The sequence below is a fragment of the Oryctolagus cuniculus genome, chromosome 12 (assembly GCF_964237555.1).
Source record: "Oryctolagus cuniculus chromosome 12, mOryCun1.1, whole genome shotgun sequence".
In the NCBI taxonomy this organism is placed as follows: domain Eukaryota; kingdom Metazoa; phylum Chordata; class Mammalia; order Lagomorpha; family Leporidae; genus Oryctolagus; species Oryctolagus cuniculus.
The window spans coordinates 19,455,209-19,466,595 of NC_091443.1; positions in this window are offsets into that span (position 1 = coordinate 19,455,209).

The window sequence follows — 11,387 nt, forward strand, 5'->3', positions numbered from 1 at the left end:
TGGAGACCCAAATGAAGCTCTTGGATCCTGGCATCAACCTGGCCCAGCCCCGGCCATTGTGGCCATTTGGGGAGTGAATCAGTGGATGGACGATCTCTCTCTCTCTCTCTCTCTCTCTCTCTCTCTCTCTCTCTGCTTGTGGTCTCCCTCCCTGTAATTCTGACTTTCAAATAAATAAATAAATATTTAAAATATATAGAAAATTTAAAAAATAATGATTGGGCAAAGGAGAGAAAGGAGGAAGACACTGAGGCATGAGGCTTTGAGACTGGAGCATTTTTCCAGATGACCCCATAGGGAAGGTCAGGTTCCCCCTTCAAAGATTTGGAATCTGAGTCTGACAAAGACAGGTTAATGGGAGAATAGGCAAATAATTTTTTTGTTGCTAAAAGATTTATTTGTTGTTTGAAAGTCACAGTTACAGAGACAGAGAGAGAAGGAGAGACCCAGCATTCCCAAATCTGTGTCTCCTGACTCCAGACTCCCCCTGGTCCTTGAGAAGCCATGTGGATTTCTCCATCTAGATGCCTCATCTATCCCCTGCCCACCTGGGAGTCCTGCTCTTTCTGCACCCAACCTGACCTGTCTCTTGCCTTGCTGTCGGCGGCATGGCATGGCCACCGGAGCCAGAAACCTGGAAGGAGGTCATCCTCGGCATCTCCCCCTTCTCTCATCCCAAGCACAATCAATTCCTGAACCCTGTTAATTCTACTCTGTAACATTTGCAAGGTTCTTCCCTCCTTGCTAATGTCCCCTCTTGTGGACTTGGTGCAGGAATTTTTTCCCTTTAATTTGCATTTTTAATGCTGAATTTATTCCCAAGCCATAACCGTTTCTTCTGGGATATCTTTTCCTTCTGTGCCACCCCTCTTTAGTAACGCTTTGCTCCTTTTCAGTGAGGATCAGCTCAGTGTGGCTGGGGAGCTCACATGTGGGTTAATCGGAACAGGAGCTCTATAGGGACAGTAGCATAGCCTGGGGCTTTATTCACCTGCCTGTGTTCAAGACCAGGAAATCCACATCTAGACCCTTCAGCTCAGCACGGCTTTCTGCATTTTTAAGCATGGGCAAAAGAAACTCAACACTTTTTGGGCCACCAACCCTGTGTCCAATCCCACTGTTTTGTTTGACCTGGGCGCACCTACCAACTCCACCATTGTAACTAGGGAATGCCACACGTTGCCTTTTTTTTTTTTTTTTTTTTTTTTTTTTTTGACAGGCAGAGTGGATAGTGAGAGAGAGAGACAGAGAGAAAGGTCTTCCTTTTGCCATTGGTTCACCCTCCAATGGCTGCCACGGCCGGCGCACCGCACTGATCCAAAGGCAGGAGCCAGGTGCTTCTCCTGGTCTCCCATGCGGGTGCAGGGCCCAAGTACTTGGGCCATCCTCCACTGCACTCCCTGGCCACAGCAGAGAGCTGGCCTGGAAGAGGGGCAACCGGGACAGAATCCGGCACCCCGACTCGGACTAGAACCGGGTGTGCTGGCGCCGCTAGGTGGAGGATTAACCTATTGAGCCTCGCCGGCGACATTGCCTCTTTAAGGTGACATTGTTCAGATACTTGGTGGCTTTTCGGATACGCAAACCCTGGATGGCCTGGGAAGTTTCTCAGATGTTCTTAAACTGAACACGAACATTTGAAGCTCTTGAATTGCATGATTTTGTCGAGTTTGCTAGGTCAAGTGAACAGCAAACCGTGTGCACCGATCACCTAAGGCAACTTACAGGAAGAGCCTGATGCAGATTTTTATCACAAACCCTTCGCTGGTCTCCGCCACCTGTCTTGAAAACCTCCAGTGCAAGCTGGGCTGTCTCCACCTGGCCCCCAGCACCTCCGGCTCCACTCCTGCTCCCTCTGCCTCTGCGTCTCTGGGCACGCCCCTGCCTTCCAGCCACCTGCATAGTCTGCAGTTGCCGGAGTCTTCCATGGCTCTCCACACCTCGGGCTTTGGCTCAGAAGCTGCTCCCTTGGCCTATATCGTCCCTTTCTTCCTCCTAGCTCTCATTCGTGTTTTCGGTTGGCTGTGAGTGCTGCCTCCGCTAGGCATCCTTTGGTGATGGCTCCCCCCCGCCCCCGCCCCCGTCCTCTGGGCAGGACAAACAGAAAAGAACACAAGGGCTCCGACGAGAATGATGACAAGGAGCCGGAACCCGCATCGTCCCCAGCTGACCAGCACTCAGGGTACCCGTTCACTGCAGTATCACACCACACCTTACAAATACGCCCAGCTGTTGCCAACCAGACACACGTTTTAGTGTTTAAGGGAGAGGCTAACTAGCTTGATTTGGTAATCACACACCGAATACACATATCGAATTCTCACACTGTGCTCCCTACATTCGCGCGATTCAAATGAGAATTTTAAGAGTGCATTGGGAAATCTGCTAGCAGTGAAATCGCTGCCCTGTCTTGGGGACATGGACCGAGCTGTCTCACTTCCCTGCTAAGTTGCAAGTGCTTTGGGGAAAGAGCGCTGAGTCCGATTCCCTTGCCTGGTGCGGAGGCTGCACACAGCAGGCTGCTGACAGTGACTGAAGGTGTGACCGGGAGAGTGGATCGGGGAGGATGCGTCGCTAACTGTGGCTCCTTGATTCTGTGAACCTGTTGCCTCCTCGTGCAGTGACTGCTCTGTGAAGAACTGGTCAACCACATCTCGTCTGAACACTAAATTCTCGCTAAGATTTTCTCTGCCACGAAGGACGTAGCTGGAGAAATAATCAAATATCTTCCTTTTTACGGATGAAGAAACTGAGGCACAGAGAGGTTAAACACACAGAGGGGCCGAGCTGGGAGACAATCCTGGGCTCCTGTGTCCCCAGTGTCTTTGCCACTGTGCGAAGCACCTGGCGCTTCAAGGACTTGTGACCTTGTTTCTCTGGGGGACGCCCTGTGTGCCGGCAGCCTCCGCAAAGGGACGCCCCCAGCTGCAGACAGCTCCGAGTGGCTGTGCAGCCTCCGTCTGCGGTGTCTGTCTCTGGGCCGCAGGCAGGAGTGCCACAGAGGGTGCCTCTCACTTGGCCTCCTTTGGCTTCCTCCATGTTCTTCAGCAATTCTGAGCTAGGAAAAGAGAGGACGTTCTTCCTCCGGCCTGGTTGGGAGCGTGAACGTGGCCTTGGAGAAAGGCTCCACTTAATTGGATAATGCAGCTTCCTCGTGGTTTTTGTAACAGCTGCTCACACGTGAGGCACTGAACTAAAGCATTTGCTGCTGGGTGTGTGTGTGTGTGAGTGAGTGTGTGTGTGTAAGTTCCAACATCAGCGTGTCATGCTGAGTGCCCTTCCCACCCCTGTTCGTAGTCCTCTGGACTTTTCAAGGTCAACCTGGTTTTCACGCCAACTGCTCCTGGTCTCCTTTCTACCATTCTCTGTGTGTCTGCCGCCCTCCCCAAGGGACCCCTCTGGAGTTGTTCTTGGGTTGCTCTCTGAACACTGTAACACATTCAGTAGGTTAGCTTGACTGAGGTTCCCTTTGGCAGTATGGCATCCGCCAGACTGCAAGACACTTAATATACTGGAATCTCCAGATTCAAAGTACTGTTGGGTGTTTCAGAGACGGCTGTTCGGGGAAATGATTGCCTCTTATCATCTTGCCGACATTTGTGAATTTCCTTGTGTAAACGATTGCTAAGAATGTTTGCTCAGCTAGAGAACAACGTAGAGGGGAAAAAAAAGGCATAGACTCCAAACAGCTGAGAGCAAAGACTTTGCATCTTACTGAGGTTTGCCAGCTCCCGGTTCCACGCTGAGCCGTAGATTGCACGCTGAGTGTGTGTTGTGTGTGTCAGCAGCAGTGTCTTGGAAAATGGACCTCCTCCACCTCTCTGAAGCCTCCTGGAGTGTGTGTGTGTGTGTGTGTGTGTGTACCTAACTGTGGAAGTGTTCCTGTCATGCATGCTTTTTGAGGTGCTGTATCAAGGTGCAGTCAGCAACAGATGAAGGTACTTCAAAGAATGCATGGAGGCCGGCACCATGGCTCACTTGGCTAATCCTCCGCCTGCGGCGCCGGCACACAGGGTTCTAGTCCCGGTTGGGGCGCTGCTTCTGTCCCGGTTGCTCCTCTTCCAGTCCAGCTCTCTGCTGTGGCCCGGGAGCGAGTGAAGGATGGCCCAAGTGCTTGGGCCCTGCACCCGCATGGGAGACCAGGAGAAGCACCTGGCTCCTGGCTTTGGATCAGCGCAGTGCGCCAGCCGTACTGGCCATTTGGGGGGTGAACCAGCGGAAGGAAGACCTCTCTCTCTGTCTCCCTCTCTCACTGTCTAACTCTATCTGTCAAAAAAAAAAAAAAAAAAAACATGGAAAATAAAATTAGATAAGTTTATTTTGGTGCAAAAAATTTGAAATCCATGCATATTTTTGGTTCCTAACTTTACTCCCTCTTAAGGACTAAAACAGTTTCGACCACTATGAGGGAAAAGTCTAATGAATGAATTCTAATTAAGGTCATTGCACGGCCCACATATCTCTTTCCTGCCAGGTATTTATTAGGGAATTTTTGCTTCCTTAAATACAAAAGACACTCCAACTACTTACTAATAACGGCTTCTGAGTCAATTTCTCGATTCCTTGTAGCTGAGGAACAGTAAACGTTCCGGATGCTGACCCTGACGTCTGTGATCGCGCAGGGGAAAGCAGCGAGCCTGGAGCTCTGGGTGCTCTTGGGTTCCGTGGCCCCTCTCCCCTCTGCCCGCCCGGAGCTCTGAGCGGCCGCGCAGAATCCCGCCCCGCGCCCTCCCTTCCCGGGGCCTCCAGCTGCCGGTAGGGGGTGCTGTTGTCTAATGCAAGGCCGCTGCTCGAAGCAGAGTTTGGTTATGGCTTCCGCTCCTTTCTCAACTTTGCCCTTTTCCAAGATTTAATCTGTTTAAATTGGTATTGGTTATTTGCTTTTACGTTTACTGTGAATTTAATCTTTCGTCACTGTGTAATGCGCTGAAGTGCTCTTTTGGTTGCTGCCACTGCACTTGATTAGCATTCATTTTTGCTAGAATGTGATCTGAATATCAGTGAGCTGGTTCGGGAGAATGAATGGTAATTTTATTGATTTAAAAACAATGAAATATTTGATTGTTTTGTATAAACGCACGAGGTGAACTTTGATGAGCTCGATTCTGGGGTCAAACTAAGACTTTTGGAATAAAATTTTGCCTGTAAAATTTTATTTTTCTGCTGGTAGAGATGCATTATATTTGCATTTTTGAGCCTGAATAATTCTAATTCCATTTTTATTGTACAAACCCAAGAGGAACATTTGCTTTGTTTTCACTGATTACTTATACAATTATTCCTTTCAGATACTACATGAACCATGAACCATAATATTATATTCCTTGCTAATACATTTTGGCAAAAGTATTTACATGAAAACACAATGCATGAATGTAATGACTTTCTCAAATGAGCACATTGTTGCCAGGAAGCAATCACCTTTATTTTAATACAAGTAAAATTCATTAAATTTTTCTCAATTAGCAAAGCGACTTTTCCAAATGAGCTAGTGAAGAAAAACATTGCCTGTGTTATCCTAACCCGGCCGATTTGCTTTTTATTACCAGATGCCTATTTGAGGAGGAGGGGGGTGGAAAGGGGAAGTGTTTAATTTTAATAAACTTGATGCAATGCTGACTCCTACGGGATTAAGTATGGCTCTGATACCCTTAGCTTCTTTTCAGTTAGTTTCAAAGTAAAAGTTGGAATTGAAGGCAGAAGCCTTTGAAACAAAGATGCTACTCTCACCGCTCACCTTGAAATGTACAGCTCAGAGTCCTGAATGAACAAACCCTTTGAATCACAAACTTAAACAAAAGAATATCTTATTTTCCCCTCTTATTAAAATGTTTAAATCCCACCCTAAGCCTAATAACCAGATTATGCCATTTGACACAGGCAGTTGGCCTGAGCCCTGTAAGTACAAATGTAGTTTTTTTGGGGGAAAAATTCACGTTTCTATCATCCACTTTTTTTTTTTTTTGACAGGCAGAGTGGACAGTGAGAGAGAGAGACAGAGAGAAAGGTCTTCCTTTTGCCGTTGGTTCACCCTCCAATGGCCACCGCAGCTGGCGCGCTGCAGCCGGTGCATCGCGCTGATCCGAAGGCAGGAGCCAGGAGCCAGGTGCTTTTCCTGGTCTCCCATGGGGTGCAGGTCCCAAGCACTTGGGCCATCCTCCACTGCACTCCCTGGCCACAGCAGAGAGCTGGCCTGGAAGAGGGGCAACCAGGACAGACTCCGGTGCCCCGACCGGGACTAGAACCCGGTGTGCCGGCGCCGCAAGGCGGAGGATTAGCCTAGTGAGCCGCGGCGCCGGCCTATCATCCACTTTGCAGATGAACTTCATTGCCCTTATCTGAAGTGACATTTTAGTAATAGGTTTGTTCCTTCATTTTATGTATAGGCAGAAAACATCTTTTTCCCCCTTAATATAAGCTTGGTTTTAAAAAGGACAGTAGCTGTGAGCACACCGAATGACTCAGAATCTGGAATTTGTCAAATGTATTATATATTCCTAATAAAAATGCAAAGACTAAGAATGTTAATTATCCTATATGTTTATGGGGCTCTTACTGTGATTTTTTTAATCTTTTTTCTTTGAAAGATGAGAGACAGATGGGGAGAGAGAGTGAGAATGAGAGAGAGAGAGAGAGAGAGAGGGAGAGAATTCATGAGCTCCCATCAACTGGCTCACTCCCCAGATGGCTGCACCAGCCTGGAACTCCATCTGGGTCTCCCACATGGGTGGCAGGGGCCCAAGTACTGGGCCATCCTGCACTCATTGGCAAGGAGCTGGATTGGAAGCAGAATAGCTGGGATTCGAACTGGCGCTCCAACCAGGGATGCCAGCTTCCCTGGAGAGGGTTACCCTACTGAGCCACAGTTCTGCCCCGGGGCTGTTGCTGTTACAGGACTTCATATTACTAAATGTGATTCTTGGAACTCTGCTGGCATTCTTCAGGTGGGTGGTACAATGTGAGTTAAGTGATATTTCTAAGGGTATGAGATTAAGGCTATAAATTCCAACTTTTCGTGATGTTTTTCTAGGATAAGTGACAATTAATATGGTCTCTGTCTTGTAGGAAATTAGATCAAATTGTTAAAATAAATTACACGTTAAACATGAAATAAGTTATCAATATTATTCTCTTTCCCCAGTCTTCCAAATAGCTCTTAACTTGACAGGAGGATGAATGATGTCCTTTTAAAAAAGAAAAAAGTCACCGCAATAAAGAAAGGGTGTGTGGCCTTCTAGAAAAGTGGCTGATTATGGGGCTGGGTTAAGAAATACGCAAAATGAGCCTAGAACACCTCTGTAGTGCAAGAGAAAAGGAAGTGCTCAAAACACAAAATGGGCCACGGGCGGCGCTGTGGTGTAGCAGGTAAAGCCGCTGCCTGCGGTGCCAGCATCCTGTATGGGTACCAGTTTGAGTCCCGGCTGCTCCGCTTCAGATCCAGCTCCCTGTTAATGTGTCTGGGAAAGCAGCGGAAGATGGCCCAAGTGCTTGGGTCCCTGCACCCTTGTCAGAGACCTGGAAGAAGCTTCTGAATCCTGGCTTCGTCCTTGCCCAGTCCTGGTAGTTGGGCCATTTGGGGAACGAATCGGCGGATGAAAGATATTTGCTCCCTCTCCCTCTCCCTCTCCCTCTCCCTCTCCCTCTCCCTCTCCCTCTCCCTCTCCCTCTCCCTCTCCCTCTCCCTCTCCCTCTCTCTCTCTCTCTCTCTCTCTGCCTGTGCTTCTCCCCGACTGTAACTCTGACTTTCAAATAAATAAATAAATCTTTAAAAAAAAAAAAATCTAGGGGCCAGCACTGTGGTGTAGAGAGTAAAGCTGCCGCCTGCAAGTGCTGGCGTCTCATATAGGAATGGTTGTAGTCCTGGCTGTTCCACTTCCGATCCAGCTCTCTGCTATGGCCTGGGAAAGCAGTAGAAGATGGCCCAAGTGCTTGGGCCCCTGACCCACGTGGGAGACCTGAAAGAAGCTCCTGGCTCCTGCATTCAGATCAGATCAGATCAGATCAACTCAGCTCTGGCAGCCATTTGTGGAGTGAACCAGCAGATGGAAGGTCTCTCTCTGTCTCTGTCTCTCTGTCTCTCTCTACCTCTGACTTTCAAATAAATAAATAAATAAATCTTTCCTAAAAAATGTTTAAAAGCCCACAAAACAAACAATTGCAGCATGTCAGAGGGACATCAGTGTGAAAACAGAAGCCATCAATGGGCAAACCTGAACAACTTGGCAACCAAATTAAGTAGTACTAAGCTACAACGCAAAGTGGAAAATAAATATTCACGAGTCTATGATTAATTAAATAGGCCAACCATACATTTGGTGTTTGTCAAATGTGTTACATATTCCTAATAAAAATGCAAAAACTAATAATATTAATTATCCTATATGTTTATGGTGCTCTTGCTCTGTTTTTAAACAAAACTTTTTTTTATTTGAAAGATGAGAGCGAGAAAATGGATAAGGGAGAGAGAGAAAGAGAAGGGGGAAATAGATACATCTTCCATATGGGAGAATTCCAAATAATTTATGAAGATAGCCCCACACCTCAAGGCAGTGGAGCGTAGCTCTCCACCAGTGGGTGTGAAACTGAGTAGAGTACAGTTCATAGTAATGCACCCATGTCCGTTCCCTGGTTGTGACAGGTGAGCGAGGAGCAACCAGGTGACTGTGAATTATCTTTGTAGCTTCTCTGTAAGCCTAGAACTGTTCTCAAATTAATTTTTAAAAAAAGAATGTCTAAGATTTTATTTCTGTTCCATAGGTCTTGCTAAGTTTGGGGTGGGCGGGTGGTAGGGGGAGACTTGAGGCTTGGGATATAGGAAAAAATGAGACAGAAGAGACAAATCCTACCCTCTGAAAAGCATAAAGGGCTTGGGGAAAATGCCCCTGTGCAACCCCCACCCCCGAGGCTCTTTGCCTTTGTGGATACTGGTGATCTTGCTCTAAGTTGGATTTGAGCAAGCCCGCGGGCTGTAGGAAGCCAATGGCTGATGTGATGCCTGGGCCTGGTCTTGGAAGCATGGACCTGCCATTCTTACGTGAACTGCACTGGTGTCTTTTGTAACTGTCGGCTAGGGCACCCCTTCTGCTTCTCAAATGTGTAGGATCCCCAGTCTGTTGGATCCTGATTCATTCACACACTCTCTCTCTCTTTCTCTCCCTCCCCCCGCACCCACAGTTTCACAAAGAGGGTGGAGAGGAAGGAAGCAAATCGGGGGCCCTTGAATCTTCAAATGTCTTAACACGGTGGTATTTTTGACGGGACCTAGAATGTAAATTCCTTTCCCTCAGTGTACGGAAGGCATCGTCCGCTTTCTTCTAGCTTCCTGTGTTCTCCAAGGAACTTTGATCCAAATCCAAACTTTGTTTTCTCCCTTTGGAAATTCTGTGGATCTTCTCACTGTCCTCCAAGTTCTGAAATTTCCAATCTATCAACTTTGTACAAGTTCATTTACTGTAGTGGGCATGCACCGGACTTTTCCGCTTGGAAACTCGTGTTCTTGGTCCAGCCTTGGAAACTGTTCATGCATGTTTTCGCTGGTGACATCTGCTCTGTTTTCCTTGTCATCCTCAGCTTCAGGTGCTGGATTTCTTGTGTTTCTCCCTTTTTTTAATGGCTGTTTTATTTTCTATTTGTCTTTCGATCTAAGTTTGAGAGAATTTCTCAATTTCTCTTCTCGTTTTTTTTTTTTTTTAAGATTTATTTATTTGTGAAAGGCAGAATTGCACAGAGGCAAGGATAGAAAGAAAGAAAGAAAGAAAGAAAGAAAGAAAGAAAGATCCATCGATTTTCCATCTCTGGTTCACTCCCCAAATGGCTGTAACAGCTAGAGCTGGACTGATTTGAAACAGGAGCCAGGAGCTTCTTCTAGGTCTCCCATGCTGATGCAGGGGCCCAAGGACCTTCCCAGGTACATTGGCAGGGAGCTGGATTGGAAGTGGAGCAGCTGGGACTTGAACCGGTTAAGCTTCCACCTGCAGCACTGGCATCCCCTATGAGTGCTGGTTAGAATCCACCATCGTGGCTCACTAGACTAATCCTCCGCCTTGTGGCGCTGGCACACAGGGTTCTAGTCCCGGCCGGGGTGCCGGATTCTGTCCCGGTTGCCCCTCTTCCAGGCCAGCTCTCTGCTGTGGCCCAGGAGTGCAGTGGAGGATGGCCCAAGTGCTTGGACCCTGCACCCCATGGGAGACCAGGAGAAGCACCTGGCTCCTGCCATCGGATCAGCGCGGTGCGCCGGCCACAGCGCACCAGCCGCGGCGGCCATTGGAGGGTGAACCAATGGCAAAAGGAAGACATTTCTCTCTGTCTCTCTCTCTCACTGTCCACTCTGCCTGTCAAAAAATAAAAATAAAAAAAAATAAAAAAGAATCCCAGCTGCTCCTCTTCTGATCCGGCTCCCTGCCAATGTGCCTGAGAAAGCAGTAGAAGATGGCTCAAGTCCTTGGGCCCCTGTACCCTCGTGGGAGACCCAGAAGAAGCTCCTGGCTCCTGGCTTCGGATCAGCACAGCTCCGGCCATTGCAGACAACTGGCCAACTGGGGAGTGAACCAGCGGATGGAAGATCTCTCTCTCTCTCTCTCTCTACCTCTACCTCTACCTCTACCTCTGCCTCACTGTAACTCTGCCTTTCAAATAAATAAATAAATCTTTTTTTAAAAAAAATCACGGATCTGTGAAAAGTCTCTGCCTAGCACGGAAGGTGGTGACAGGGCCTCACTCTGGCGCAGTAGTTGGGCTGGTCCATTTGTGAGAACTCCCAGCGTGCACCAGTCTTTCTCGATGGCGTCTCTTGGTTGGATTGGATTTCCAAAGAAGAAAGGGTCTCGGCGTTGCTCTGTGGAAGCCTCCGGTTTTATGCCCTGGACAGTCCTGCAGCAATCCCTCTGGTTTTAGCTTTGCCTCCTCTACATTTCAGTGACTATCTGGGGCGGTCAAGCCCTGAGGCTTCAGCAGTTGGTTCTGAAAACAATGCTCTATTTTTACGAGAGTTACTAGGGGAGATACCAGCCGATCTGCTGTCACCTCATTTCCCATGGTCCCTTGAACGTTTCTATATCTTTACTTTTGTCATTCTGTTGCTTGGGGTGTTCTGGCAAGGGTGTCAGAAATGTGTATGTATACCCTGTCCAGTTCAGTTGGAAGTGCAGTATGTCTGTTCTGAGTACTTAGCACAGACTGGATTCTTCTATTGGGGAATATGAGAATGTTCGCGTGGGGCGCACTAGTGAGTCATTGTCAAGTCTCACATTTAACCTGAAATCTGGAATTGGCCCTGGGAAGGACTGAGTAATTCAAGACACTGTCTTTTTCCCATGACTCAGAGTCAAATCAGAGGTGGAAAGGAAAGGACACTGCTTGGTGTAATAATTATGCAGTTAGAATCACTA